This window comes from Sciurus carolinensis, chromosome 17 (genome assembly GCF_902686445.1).
Source record: "Sciurus carolinensis chromosome 17, mSciCar1.2, whole genome shotgun sequence".
NCBI classification, from domain to species: Eukaryota; Metazoa; Chordata; class Mammalia; order Rodentia; family Sciuridae; genus Sciurus; species Sciurus carolinensis.
The window spans coordinates 41,042,385-41,054,960 of NC_062229.1; positions in this window are offsets into that span (position 1 = coordinate 41,042,385).

Genomic DNA, 12,576 nt, shown 5'->3' on the forward strand with positions numbered 1-12,576 from the left:
AATGAATCTTTCCATGAATACTAATGTTCTTATAATAAACCACCCAAAGGCCAGTAAACTCCTGACAAGAAGAAATTTGCTTTGAAATGTGCCAAACATTCAGATCATATTCATCATGGGAGTTCCTGGGGCTGTTGACCAATCCCAGAAGAGGCTGCAAAGAGAGTTTTATAGGAAACAGCCACATCTCACCATCTAGAGTTCTCCAGAGGGACACAAAGGTAGGACCGAATGTGAATGTGCTCACATGACCTTTAAAGAAGGAAAAACTGCCAACCTGCTGATGAGGTTACCAAAAGTTCTGTCCAGTCAAGCCTTCTCTATGAAATTAGTATCCACCATTCTCCTGACCTCTGATGGTCACAGAAGAAGCAGGGTGGGGACTATCTTGTGGAAAATGGACATCCCCAAAAAGGGGACTCTGGTGCCTCACTGGGTATCAGTAGGATTGATGTATCCAATATGCAGTCTCAGTTCTGCTATATATCAACCCCTTTACTTCTCCTCTCTTTGGGTCTTAAGCTTCATCTTTTATAAAATGAAGAAAGAATTCTAAGTTGTCCAATGTGATAGCCCCTGGCTACATTTGAATAAAATCACACTAAATGAAAATTCTCTTTCTTAGTCACACTACTCAAATTTCAAGTGCCGCATGTAGCTAGCGGTCACCATATTGACAGTAGATTATACACCATTGCTGTCATCACAAAAGGTTCTAGTGGATAATGCTGGTAGAGATAATGTATTTGATCTTTTCCTAACTCTAAAATCCTGAATCCCTGCCCACACACCATCTGTGGTAACCAGGATTATAAGACATGGACTCCTAGCCCTAGAACAGTAACCCTTGTTTTCCAAACACAATAATGAGGTGGCATCTGTAAGAGGGTGGGAAGATGTTGGCTGGGATCAGTGATCACCCACCAAGCAGATGCAACAAGGAATACAATGGAAAATCCCACAAAAGAGGAAAAAGCTGAAGAGAACTGGATGGGCAGATGGACCTCCTATTTTCTCATACCCCAAAACTCCCACTTGGTTGAACTTCGGAAAGGGGGCAGAAATAGTAGACCCAGTTCTCAGACATTAAGACCTTTTATTGTTTACTCACCTATAATCTTCTGACTCAAGATAACTCACAATCTAGAACCCAGTGAATGCCATAAAAGCTGAATGCCTCTGGAGAAGTTAGTTTCATGGATTCACCTTCCTGGCAAGTCCATAAAGAACATGTAAACCTCAGTTACCATCTTCCTTTGCCTGAGAACATGGCACTCACAGAACCAACCCAGATGCCATGTTTACATAACTCCTAGTCTTTGCTTGGACCCAGCTGACTTCTGGCTTTTGGGTTTTTCAATTATTGATTCAAAGAGAGCTCTGAATAGAAAGGAGGGACACTGTTAGAAGGATAAGGGGATATAGACCCAAAGGAAATAAGTCCTTCATGTCCCTGTTGTTCATTCTAATGCATTGCAATTAAATCCACAGAGGACTAAGTCAATCATGCCCTTGGAGCCTAGAAAACTGGACTGATAGAAAACCCACTGTAGTACTTTTTCATCCCCAGACTTACTTACTTACTTTATATATATATATTTATGCTGGCCCTTTCTCTAGTAAAATAAGACTGCTTGCACACTTTTATCTAGCAATTATCATGCAATTTACATACTTCCAGATGATTTAGGTGTATTTGATCATTTTAGTCCTCGCAGTTAACTTATGGATATTACTGTTCCCATTTTACAGACTGGAACTCAGGCACAGAGTTTAAATGATTTGTACAAAATCCCGCAGCCAGCAAATGATAGAAATGGATTCTGCACTCAGGAATTCTAGTTTTAGAATTTCCATGCTTCACCATGATTTCATATTACTTTATTCAAATGAAATAGATTTTAACCTGAAATCCACCTTGTGAATGACAGAATGTATATAAAAGATGCAGTTTTAAGGTTGACACACAAGAGAAAAGAAGATAGAAAGAGCATAGTGACTTTGTTAAAAACCAGTGAGATTGGTTGGCCCCACGGGGATCCACTTAGTGACCACAATGGTCAAGCAAACCAAAATGCCAACACATTTTTGCAGGAGGCTCTTAGCTAATGTGACATTAACTAACTGGACTTTTTGTTTCCTTGCCCCCAAAGGTCAATGAACATGGAGATAAAAGGAAGGATATTACTAGGAGGGTGGACATTAAAATAGAGAATTAAGAAAACAAGACAACATGAGTTTAAGTGTGAGACGTGAGAGGAGCGCTCATCAGGACAGGTTCATACAATGCTTGTCATTCTTAAGGAGGTTTTACTCTAACAAGCAGTGCAGTAAGGGACTAATCACTTCTTCCTACCCTGTTGCCTAAAATTCAGAGAGCTACCTTCCCATGGTTAGAAAATATGTGAAAGAGTAGCCAGTGTTAAACTGTTCCCTGACACTGATGTCCAAGAAGGCTGAGAGGTTAATGTACAGTCCCAGACCCACTGTAATTTGCCAATAAAAGAATCCTCTCTTATGAAGCAGTAATATGAGAGAGTTTAGCACTTAAATGATATGACATTGAGGGATATGATAAGTAGCAACTTAAAAATTTTTAGTTTTTCTGAAGGTGATGTGGCAACCTCTCTCCCATTCACTTTGAATTGAAGGCTTCTTTATCTTTAGTAGTAAACATTCCTAAATGTGTTTCCTTAAACCAAAGATCTACTCCAGGAAGGTTAAAATCACACCTCCATGGGTCCTCCCGTCTGCAAAATCTGTGTGTGCAACACACGCGTGTACACACACCCCTCAACCTGAGTTCCAGTAGCAAGGTCATAAGCATTAAAAATTTCACTTTCCAGTCTGTTATTCCTATTCCTTTCTTTTTGCAACCCACTGCCATCTTCCATTCCCAAAATGATGACTTCAGTATTTACATTTCAGGATATATACATTTTAGATCCAATCCTTACTAGGTTTTTATCAAGTTATTACCACTTGCTAGTTTCACTGATATAAAAAATGATAAATTTTCTTATTCCCTGTGCATCTTATTTTCCTCATCTGTAAAATAAAACTGGCAGTTTCTGCTTCATGGCGCTTAGGGTATGGTTAAAATGTCTGACTCTTAATAAATATTTAAATAATCAGTTTCTTTTAACTATTCCTTTCTCAGCCTCAGAGGTGGAACAATGGTAGATACTAATAAACGCTTATTAAATGTGGGTGTGAATGAGGGAATGAATGAATAAGGATGGGTTTCCAGTGGGTAGCAATGGATCTGAGTTGAGCACAGTAAAAACATACTCTGAACCCACTGGTTACATGGATTCTGGTCATGGGCTTTCCTAAGTCCCTTTTCCATCTTTTACAAAGTGCACACCTTGATTCTCTTTTGTTCATACCATTAAAACGACAAATCTGAATCTACTGATAGATAGACACAAACAGAGCTATGAGCCACGTATCCCTGGAAGCTAGGAGGATAATGAAGATAATTTAGAATGGAACTAGATGGCTAAATCTAATCAAAACATAAGGCAGCATGAATTGAGGAGTTCCTTGAGTAGAGAGAAGAATATGATACTCACAGCACTCACACTTAGGATGGTGGGCCATCACCCTGTTTTAGAGTCCCTGCCACAGGCACCACCATAAGGCTGAAAGTAAATGTTAGTCAAGGCCCTCCACAATATCTAGTTCTACGTAATCTTCACTAGCTGAAAAGATCATGTCAAAATCATTAATGAGGGGATGGGGATATAGCTCATTTGGTAGAGTGCTTGTCTCTCATGCACAAGGCCCTGGGTTCAATCCCCAGCACCACAAAAACAAAAACAAAAAATCATTAATGAATAAGACTCTTAACCTTGGAAAAGTTTGGAAATAAATGTAGATGCATTTAAGGCAATAATGATATTAATGTATTAATATGTGCTTGAAATTTTAAGAGTTTAACATTTAAAAGAATTTTGCCTTTGAGAATAGCATTATGAAGCCAACATGAAATGTGTTACTTAGTAATTTATTTAGACATATAATTTGAGGTTGAAATTTTACTATGTATATATCTGTGTGTGTGTGTGTGTGTGTGTGTGTGTGCATGTTTGTGTGTATCTATATCTATCTACATATATAATGTGGGATTGTTTATACAAATTCAACATTTCTGTTTTCATAAGTTCAATTTATACTTTTGAAAATGACTTCAGTGCTCTTAGAAGGCTTTTTAAAATTTTTTGGCTTGGCAGTTATTTGTAATTCTTAAAAAGGAAACAATATACTAACTTATAAATTAAAATACTTAAAATAGTTTAAAATTGAACACTTTAAATAGAACAAAACATTTGTTGAAGTCCCTTTAAAACTGTTCTATACTTTGCCTATTTAAGTATAACAGAAGATTTGTAAGTAGAACTTTAATAAAAACTAGATTATTGAATTAATTGTCATAAATTAAATATTACTATTTAAATTAAACATCTGGATAATCTTCTTAATTAATATCTTCGCAGGGAACCCACAAAACTTGCCTTAATACTTCACTATACCTTACTTTTTCATCTTTTTTTTTGTAAGTTTGGTCAACAGGTGTTAATTCTTTTTTTTTTAATTCTTTTTTTTTATTTTTGTAGACTGCATTTTGATTCATTGTATTTGCTTAACCTCCCAGACATGGATTAAGAAGTAGGATGGTAGCTGCTAAAAGGACCAAACTGCATGGCTCTGCACCCACATTGAAATACATCAGCAAAATGACTACAGGCATGTGGGGTCCCCCAGGCATGTGAGAAACTGTCTACAGTGGGAAAAAGAAGTGTACATGCTGAAGCATGCCGTGCCCACCATCATGGGGTGCATGAAAGAGGGGAAAAACTAAGAAGTGGGAAAAAAGAAAAGAGTAGCTCAAAGCAACAACAGTGGGAAAGTGACACAAAACAAAAACCACCACCCCGGAAGAGGAGTGAGCTGGCTGCATAAGCTGAGGCTGAGTCACATTAGCAGGGTAAATCAAAGCATGACCTGGAAGTATCATCCCAGTCAGGGGATGGGGAGCCATAGGTCTGAGTAGCTAACCATCAAGCCCCTCCATGGCCACTGTAGAGGGTGACGATCCTGCTTCAAAACAACTTGAAGAGGGCACTCTGACTGTGTCTTTTCACAGAAACAATACACATGGGAGCTGATGGCTATGCTAGATGCCATGATGTGATCATTACACAATGTGTACATGTCTCGAAACATCGGCCCGTGCCCTCTGAATACATGCAATGACTATGTGCCAATTAAAAACAAGGCTGAAGGAAAAGGGAAACTGAAGGTAGAACAGGAACTACAGAAAAATGGTAAGTATTTAAGCATTGAACCTATTTGAAAGTATTTTGGAAGATATCTTGTGCCTTTATGCACACAAGTTACTTCTGTCCATAATGAGTGAAAATGACCATCTGTAACCGGTTATGACTGCCAAAATGGGATGACATAAAAGGCAATTCCAAGTAAATTGCAGTGTTGCCTTGCATAGTCCATGTAATAAATGGCTTAGTTTGAATGTGTAGAATGGGGTATACACTTTTATTAAAGAACACTTAGCTCCTCACTTACAAGTGTTAAAAAAACATCAGTTTGAATGATGTACCAAGGTAGGGCCTACTGGGTCTCCCAAGTGGGATGTGGGGGAGTCATGGAATAGCTGTAATTCTAGAGACTTAAAAAACGCACTTGGGTCAAACTTCCATAAGACTTATGGGACACCAGCAATTTTCAATGGACTTTCATACTTAAATGTTATGCTTTGATTTATAAATCCAAAGGAAAGAAACTGAAATGTGTGTAGGAGGAACAAATGTGAAAATAGGAAGCCAAGAATCAGAGAATCGAATAGGCGTTCTGATATTAATGGGTCATGTCAAGCTACTTCCACCAAAATAAAATTGCTCTAGAGAAAAATGATTTTAAAAACGAGGCAAGAGTAAGTCAGCCCACACACTCTGCCAAAAGGTTATGATTTGACAAAGTCTGGGGTTAGTAGTGGTGTAGATTCCCAGGTTTCTGGGCAATAGATAGGTTTGGGTTGGGCAGTGTTATGGTTTTGCTATGAGGTGTTCCTCAAAAGCTCATGTGTGAGAAGGCAACAACATTTAGAGATGAAATAATCAGTGGTGAAATAATCCACTGATGAGGATTAACTGGGGGATAACCACAGGCAGGTAGGGTGTGGCTGGAAGTAGGTCATTAAGGACATGTCTTTGGGCTTTATATTTTGTTCCTGGTGAACCAGAGCTCTCCTTCTCTCTCTACTTCCTGATTGCCAGTCCTGAGTTGCTTTCCTCTTCCACACCCATCCGCCATGATCTTCTGCCTTATCTTGGATCCAGAGCAATGGATCCAGTCTTCTATGGACTGAGGCCTCTGAAACTGTGAGTCTCAAACCAACTTCCTCTTCTCAACATTGTTTGTAACAGGTCCTTTAGGTCACAGCAGCAAAAAAGCAGACTAAAACAGGTGTGTCTGGCTTTCCTCCATTAAAAAGTACCATTCAATAATGTCCAGCGCTGAGGAATAGCAGACTACTAACCCACATGCATGAATCTTAATAAATTGAGGTAAAGTAGATAGATACAAGAGTCTATTATATGGTTCCAATTTGTAAGAGATTCAAGAACAGGTGAAACTAATTTGTGGTGTCGGAAATTATAAGAATGTCTTAGGAGTTAGTGGTGAATGATTGGAATCTGGTATGAAGGAAATTGTGTGGCAATGGAAATATTCTATGTCATTATCTCAGTGATAGTTATGTGTCTACATTTGTCAAAATTCACAGAACTTGAGAGTTGTGCAATTCCACTATATTGAAATTATGTTTTGGTGAGGAACTTTAATATAAACATATACAATCAGACCTTACTACATACTTACCATAGTAGCTAAATTAAAAATAATAGAATGTGAAGTAGCTGGAACTGTTAGACATAGTTGCTCAAATTATAAATTTGTAGAAAAAATTTGGGGAAAATGTTGGCAGTATCTCTTAAAATTAAATATCACTTATATTGTGCCCCAGAAAATCCACTCCTGGGTATGTATATCTGGCAAAAACACTCACAGGAACATACCAAAGATAAGTATACAAGTTTTTGCATATTTTTTCAATGACCTCCAACTGGAAACTATCTAAACATCCATCAAATGAAGAATGAATAAGGACATTATGGAACAGTAGCACATGGAAAACCATACAGCAATGAGAGGAAGTGATAATCTCACACAGCAAGGTGAGTAAATCTCATTCGTATAAAGTTGAACAAATGGAGCTACACCTGAAAGAGTCCATCCTAGATGGTCCCCCAAATATCAAGTAATGAAATGGGCAAAATTAATCTATAATGTTAAAAACTAAAATAATTGTTACCATGGTAGCCACTGTGATGAGAAGGAGGAAGAAAGGAGACTTTTCAGGGTGCTGGTCATGTTCTTTCTTTTTTTGATCTGGGTTTTGGTTACATAAATGTACTGTTGACGACAATTCATGGCACTGTACAATGATTACAGGTATACCTTCCCATATGTGGTACATACATGTTCGATCTTTTACAAAGTAAAAACACAGCGTCTGTTTGCACTGTTCATTAACTTCTGTCTCTTCATCTGCCTCTGACTTCAGACCTGCAATCACCCTTTTCTGTTTCCTTATCAGTCACACTTTTCCATATTTGGTTCCTTCTTCCCAACCGTCTTATCTATTGTGTTATTACACTGCTGTTTACAGTCTCCAGTGCAGCTAAGGAATTTCCTCAATTGACCAAATGAACAACCCAAGACTCAGTCCAGTGTCTATCTCATAGTAGGCACTCAGCACTGATTTACTCGATAAACACAAAGAAAGATCATCAGATACTCCCAACAGCTGTTCTGTACTGCCTGCATCTGACTCTGTTGACCTTGATTCTCACATGTGTTGGTCTTGGCTAATAGGAGAAAGAAAGCATTCCATTAACTGATTGAGAGCTATCAGATGTGAGGAGTGTGGACAGGTGTTTCCAAGCCTGGTGTGTGTCTGAATCACAGGATAAGAACCAGTAAGCCTACTGAGAATCTCAAGAGAGTAGCTCCTGTGTCATTCTCAGGATCATGGGTAGTGGTGTTGCTTTATTACAATTGGAGGTCTTCCATGGTATGACTTCTACAGGTAAAGCAAAAATTTAGCAACTGTGTCACAAAGGAATAAATAAAAAAACTGAAAATGGAATCACAGGAGGGTATGGAAACCTTTGAAGCCCAGACTCAAGAAATGTGAAAAGTGCTGAGGTATGTAGACAGGGAAAGACCTGCTTGCTATTTTCTTGACTGGAAGTGTGAGGGAGTTTACCACCCTGACATTCCCTTTGAAGTGAAATTTGCCCAAACTATCTGCTCATCCCATTCCCAGAGACCCTAAAAGCCTGCTCTCGAATCATAATGTAAGCAGGCCAACACTGAACTCATGCTTTGTACCTCTAAAGGCCTCAGTTTTGAGCTATGAGAACCTCTTCTGTGACAAATTTCAGGACATTTGAAAACCTAAAAATTCCCAAAGACCCTGGGAGAGCTATGATTGTGGAGGGGGTAGCTGGATTAAGGAAGTTAAGAGTATCCTGAAACTAATGTTGAATGTGGAAACGTTTCATATAGGAGGATTAAAAAAAATTGATAAATAAAGTGCTCATTAGAATGTCTGGTATGTGGTAGGCAATACATAAAGGGTAAGTTAATAATGAGTATAATGGAGCAAATAACAATAAGGACACTGCTACCATGTCAGTGGGAACAAGACTTTAAAGAAATGCTTTAACTGATGAATAAGAGACATTTGTAGCTATCACTCTCATTTTGGGAATGCTAAGGCAGCTGCTAAAGAGATTGAAATTAATTTGCTGGCCTTCACCCTTAAGGCAGATAAACACTGCCCATGTTTACTTTACCCATTTGCTCAGCAAACTCTTTCATCCATGGAATTGATCCACAGTGAAAGGATAAATTTCAGTCCAGCCCTCTGGAAATACAGAAAATTACAGACGAGAGGATTTCACGCCAGCACAATCTGTATATTATAGGACAAAGCTTTGGTATCAATGATAGTGTCGTTTTTCTGAGCCAGGAGCAGAGCTTGTGCCCAAGGCTGTACTGTTAATGGCAGCATTAAAAAATACAGAGACTAGACAACCCTGGCTCTTTTACAGCCTCTATGGCACCTCAAGGCTAGTCTAGGGCTGGCTCTGCTATCGGACTGCAGGCTTGAGGGTTGGTTTTGCTGCTAGTAAATTGTTAGCAGGTATAAGATTGATGATCTCCTTTTCTAGCATCAGGGCCAAGCAGAGTGGTTGGGTTATCAAAGCTTTGAGGGAGGATCCAATGATCTAGGCTCTGCAGAGGCTACCAAAGGGTAAATAAAAACCTTTCTCAGTCACTATTCCACATCTACTAGTGCCGTCCTCTCTTTTGTTCTCATTTCTCCATTTTACGCCTGACAGGAGCTTCCTCTTTCTGGTCACTAGCTAAAGAGGAGGTTAAACAAAAAGAATCTCCTTACACTTGCTCTCAAATTCTACCTGTAATAGCAGGAATACGTTTTTCCAAAAAGTCTTTCTGTGAAACATGAATTCAAATGTGATTCAATTCCTTTTGAGAGGTATTTAGTAAACATTCTCAGTGCTTCTAGAACTTTGTAGTCCATTAGTAGGGATCAGAATAGTCCAAGGTATGGAAATTAATGGTGTAAAGACTTAAAATGAGTAAGAGTTGCCAGATAGGTTGTCTTCACCTGGTGCACCCAAAGGTTGGGTATAAGTTGGTTAATAGTCTGATATACATGAGACAATTTTGATTATATCATTTCATTTAGTGGTAAATAGGCAGGCACTAGGGCATTAATTCCCACTAATCTAAAATTCTGGTTGTACCTCCATTACTGTATTTATGATATTGTACTGCAACTCTGTACCAGGCTAGACTCTAGGCTTAGACCTTTATTTCAGTAATAAGTGTCTTTTGGCAAGTTCATAACTTCTTGAAACTTTATCCATAAAGTAGAAAGATTGTTCAAGATACATAAAAACCTAGAACACTTCATGCACTCTGAGGGCTGAACTGGAGGGAGAATCTTTTGGGCCAGAGTCAAATCTGAGCCCTGTGGCAACATCCCAGGAGCCTCTCGCTAGCCTCTCCTCAGTCGACAGTGGAGGCCGATACTGTCCTGACTTGTGTCTTGGGCAAATACATCCCCACAGAACACATTCAGAGCAGGCTTTGAAAAGGTGCAACCCGGTGTCCTGCCAGTTGGGTTTGCTAAACTGTGGGGCACTCTAAAGAGCTCTAGGCTAGGTTGCTGTGGTTTTCATTATTAGTGTTTTCATACCTCCCGAGTCTCTTGAGAAAAGAGCAGTGCCTTTTAGAAAATTCCAAACTTCACATTTCTGGAACATACAGAAAGAGAGCGTAAAAACTGACCCTGATAATGCTGCGGTGATGCTTCTAGCACAACTTCAGGGGTGAGTTGGGGCTTTACGTAGTGTTCAAGAGTCCCTCTCTTTCTCTCTCAGCTGCTCTTATCTCTTTCATTCTTGTGCCAAACTCTGTCCCCTTCCAAAAGGGCTTTTCCACTTACTCCCACCTACTCACAAAGGTGTCTCTGATTCCCAAAGCCCTCTACAATTTTGCAGATCCAAAGCCAAATCATCTGTCCTGTGCTGCAGAACACTCAATTGATGCTTATCAATATTTGCTCTACATGTAATGGAGGGTGGGAGGGGTTAGTGTTAGGGATAGGGTTAGGTTTAGGGTTAGGTTTAGGGAGGGGGGCAAGAATGGAGGAAGGAAGGACTGTAGAGAGGGAAAAGAGGGGTGGGTGGGGTGGGAGGGAAGGCGGAAAAATAATTAATTTATGTGGTCCTGAGGAGTGAACCCAGTGCCTCACATGTGGTAAGCAAGCACTCTACCACTTGAATGAATCAAACAACATTGCCCTGTGTAAATTTATGATTACAGGAATGGTATGCCTTTACTCCATGTACAGAGAATCAAAATGTATCCCATTTATTTACAATAAAAAAAAATACTTGCTCTACTGATTGACCTTCTCTTTCTTTATCCAAATTTTCCCCCTGCTTTCTTTCTCATTACTATAATCAGTGTAATAACCAACAGCAATAAAAACTGATCATTATTGAAAGTCCCTTGTGTGCTAGGCACTGAGTTCAGTGCTTCTCATCCATTTTTCCCTTTTAATCTTCACTAACTTGGTACAAGGTAATTGTCATCATCTCATTTTAATTTTAGGGAAGCAAGTGGAGTAATCAACCCACAATCTCACAGGTAACTCACAGCAGAACTGAGATCAAAATCCGGGTGCTACCTTCCCAATGGACCTGCGTACTGTGCCACCAAGCTGCCTCCATGAACTTTACGGAAATTTTGAAACATATATTCTGTTCTTTGCAACTGATATCGATAACAAGTGGTTAGCCATACGCAGAAATGTTCCTCTGGCAAACAGGTTGACTGTCAGTACGAATTTAATAAGTGACCAAACTAGGATTCAAAACCCCAGATGATACCTTTTGTATTGGGGAGTCACTGAAGGGTTTTATTATTTCATTTTTTAAATGGAATTTTATTTAATAATAACAATATAAAAGTAAAATTACTTATCTTATTTAAGATATATTTTCATATACAGAGCTATAATAATAGCAAACATTTATATGATGCATAATGTTATAGGCCTTATCTAAACACTTAGTATATAATGACTTATTTAATTTTGCAACATATTATGAGGTAGGCCCTATTGCTATCTTTGTCACACAAATAAGGAAACTACAGTGCAAAGAGGTTAAATGATTGCTGGAAATGAGATTCTGATTCTGATTCTGGAATCCATGAGCCTAACTACAGAAAGTTCTCCGTCCTCCCCTGCATTGCCCCTATTCCCTCCCTACCCCTATCACTTGTTTTCAAGGTAGGGGGACCATCTACACAACTCCCCACTAGGTCAATTTCTATTTTTTTAGAAGTTAATGGACATAATAACAATTAATTAATTAATTTATTTATTTATGTGGTCCTGAGGAGTGAACCCAGTGCCTCACATGTGCTAAGCAAGCACTCTACCACTGTGCCACAAGCCCAGCCCCTCAATTTGTAATTTTAAGTATTACACTTCCCCATCTTTCTGTTCTCTCCTACTCTTATTTTCTGAAGGAGGGCTGTGCCCATTTTTGATCAAAGATAGCAGAATTTTGGTACTTAGAATCTCTTTGTCCCCAATTTTGGGAGCTGCTTGCTGATTTGGGACAAAAAGAAATGTTCTATTCAACTTTCTTACTGAGCATCCTTTAAGTGCTGGGCCTTGCACAGGGCTAGAGTTCAAATATGCATCAGTCAGGGACTCTGCCCTGAAGGAAAAACTAGTTTTGTTGGAGAAATAAGAAAGGCTACCATTATTCTCAAGCTGGGTTAATATGACTGCTTCCTTGCAGAAGGCACAATTTGCTGTGAGAATTTGGCAGAAGCACTCCAAATAGTGAAACCATGAAGAAGACAGTTGGGTAGAGT